Raw genomic sequence first — 3,230 nt, forward strand, 5'->3', positions numbered from 1 at the left:
CCCACCACACTTCCCTGCGCCCCCAGCACACTTCCCTGCGCGCCCTCCACACTTCCCTGCGCCCCCAGCACACTTCCCTGCGCGCCCACCACACTTCCCTGCAGGTGGGGGTGAGATGCGATTTTATTCATCAACTGCCAGAGGCTCACCTCCTTGTCTAGAGGTGGCTCAACCCCAGCCAAGCAAGAGGGCCAGGCCTTGAATTCAAGCCCCACTCGCCCCAAATATCAAATAAAAAAAGAAGTACATTTTCCTATCCCTCCCAAAGGGCAGACTTTGGGGTACATTGTGGGGAGGAGGAGGGGAGCAGAGAACAAACTAGATCTCCCAGATCATCGCAGTCACCCCACCTGCACCCAGAATTCCTGACCCCCCACAGAGACCTCACCACACACAGGGGGCCCTGAGATGACCCTGGCTCTCAGGATGCAACCCACCCATCTCAATGGGGCAGGTGCTGGGGGAGCAGGAAGCCCCCCTCCCGGCAGATCTGACTCCCACTTGCTTAGAAGCCCTCCTGGGCCCCAGCCCTGAGACAAACCCGCATGGTGCCCAGAGGACCCCTGCTGGCCCCTTTTCTCTGTGAGAAAACCCCTCGGGCCAAGTGCCAGGGGGACTGCCAGGACCCAGCCTCTTGCCCCGACCCTCTAGTTTCCCCCCAAAGAGGCCGTGCATGGGGCACCAGGATGGGGGCTGCAGGGCCCCCGCGCCTGCTGGCAATGGCTTACCTCTGGACATCCTAGTCACTAGTCAATAGTCACAGAAGAGTAGAGCTGATGCAGTCATATCCAGAACACTGTACCTGATAAGGAACAATTGTTACTCGCTTATGTTCTTAGGATAGTATATTCACTTACATTGGTGTTTAATAATTACTTATTATTGAGTAAGAAGAACATTTCACTCTTGCCTGTCTTTTGGATTAACATTTTTATTTAGTTTTAAATTGTGTACATCAGAGAAAATAGGCAATAATTACCTTTCTGAATCTGGCTTGTTTTGGTTAATAGAACCCTCAGTTCTACCCAGATATCTGCAAATGACATAATTCCTTTCTTTGTGAGCGAGTAATGTCGCATCGTGAGTACGTGCCACACTTTCTATTTTTATTAGCATCAGTTGGTTGCACACAGTGTTCTCATTTTGAGTTGCCAAGTACACATAGACGGTGCCTTGATGAGACTCATCCTTCCATCATCCTTCCTCATCTTCCTCTACTCTTCCCAAAGTAGCCTCAACAAGCTTCATTTTCACCCAGTTGCAAAAAAATAGTTTGACTATATTCACCCTCCTTCATCCTCATTAACCCTCTTCCTTCCCAAATAGTTCTCACACCCCAGACAGTATATGCTTCACTTTCCTAAAAGTGCATATTAATTATTCAAAGGTGATTACCATTGTATTTCACACATGTTCTTACTGTACTTTATGTGATTAATCCCTTTACTTACTCTTGCTTTCTCCAGTGTTTTACCCTCTATTTATTCTTGGCTTTCAGTGAGTTTGGTTTTATTATCTCACTAACAGGTGCAATTGTATTTTGGCACTGTTCACTTTCTAGCATTCTCTTTTCTCCTTCTCACTTTTAACATTTTCACAATTGCAACAGGATAATTTATACATGCACACACACACACACACACACATGTGTTAAAAAGTTAGTGTTTTTGTGGGTTTTTTTTTTGTCTTGGTACTGGGGCTTTGACTCAGAGCCTGGGTGCTGTGCCTGAGCTTTTTGCTCAGGAATAGTATTCTACCACCTTAACCACAACTTTCTCACCCCACCTGCACCCAGAAGTCCTGACCCCCCCACAGAGACCTCACCCCACACCCTGGCTCTCAGGATGCCACCTGTTTAGGTTGTTGTATTGGTAAGAGTCTTCTGGACTTTGTTCCTTAGGCTGGCTTTGAACCATGAGCCTCATATCTCAGTCACCTGAGTAACAGTGATTACAGGTGTGAGCTACTAGTGCCTGGCAAAAGACAAGATTTTTAAAAATTAAGCTTCTGAAAGAAATAGAAGAGAAGTTTATCTATTTAAACTCATTTTAGGATATTTTCACCTATTTTTCTCTGGATAATTTTTGTTCAACTAGGAACAGTGTTTGATTTATATCAATTCAGAAGGCCAATGATATGTTCTGATAGCTTATATATAGAGTAAGAATAGTAAAGGTAGTCTAATATATCTGAACATTTTGTGGATGATCAATGTTCATTATAATGGGGCTGAACTTTGCTTCAAACCACCTGATATAAACCAGACCTTCCAAATGCTGCATTATCCCTTTTAATTTTTTTCATTTGTTTACCTTTCTGTTTCCTTTTCTGGAATTGTCTATTGCAGTGGGCTGCCTCACTTTGCCAAGTCTGAACTCCATAGGGTTAGAAGAGATTATATCTGCCTTCTGTCTTTAAACCACACAGGAAAGAACATAAAGTCCCTCTGAAGAGTGCCTTCCAGAATTGTTTATCTTCTTGGTGAATTTTTTTTCTTTCTCTTACTAGATAGGTTGAATGCCCCAGTAAACCTCTGACTGGATTTCTAATATTTACCACTTGTGGGACTTGTTTGGAGACGCATTTGCAAAACCAGTATCAAGAGATGTGTGGTACCCCAAATCTCCTGTGAAGTGATACTGTAAGAGGATCTTCAGGCTTTCTGGCTGTTGAAAGTCATTACTATTGATTGGCATGACTTCTAGTTTCAGGTGGTATTGAGTTTTATAAATATGAATTTAACAACTTTTATACAACTTCAAGGGACCAGCCATTTTCCTTTGTAAAGTAGTCCAGAGCTTTCAGACAGTGATAAATCATCCAAAGGGATTAGCAGGTTTGAAAAGAAACATTTATTAGCTAACATGACTATTTGTTTTTCCACCCAGATTTCCTCTCCAAGAAAATTTATAGCCATGCCTCTCTGACTGAAATATCTACCATAACAAAACTGGATCAAATATGCAGCCAATCCATTGCTTTTGCCTTCTTAATGACTAAATTAGATTGACTAGGTTGTTGATCTCATTGATTGTGTAGAAATCTTTTAAGTTGGCTGGAAAGAGAAAAATAAAAAGCAATTAGGTTAGCAATTGTCTGAGTTTGTGATCACAGGAAAACATGAGTTGTGTTCTTTGCAGACTAACTTTGCCTTTATTGACGGACCTAATTGGGAAAGCTATTTCTTCTTTTTTTTTCCCCCTGAGAAAGGATAATTGCATTACTGACAA

The 3,230-nt window shown here is 42.7% G+C and overlaps 1 pseudogene; it reads right to left on the minus strand.

Annotated features, from left to right (window-relative positions):
- Positions 1–1,079, minus strand: part of LOC105987464 — a 3,632-nt pseudogene extending 2,553 nt beyond the window's left edge.
- Positions 1,080–3,230: the final 2,151 nt, after the last annotated feature.

Source organism: Dipodomys ordii, unplaced genomic scaffold (assembly GCF_000151885.1).
Source record: "Dipodomys ordii isolate 6190 unplaced genomic scaffold, Dord_2.0 Scaffold42, whole genome shotgun sequence".
NCBI lineage: Eukaryota > Metazoa > Chordata > Mammalia > Rodentia > Heteromyidae > Dipodomys > Dipodomys ordii.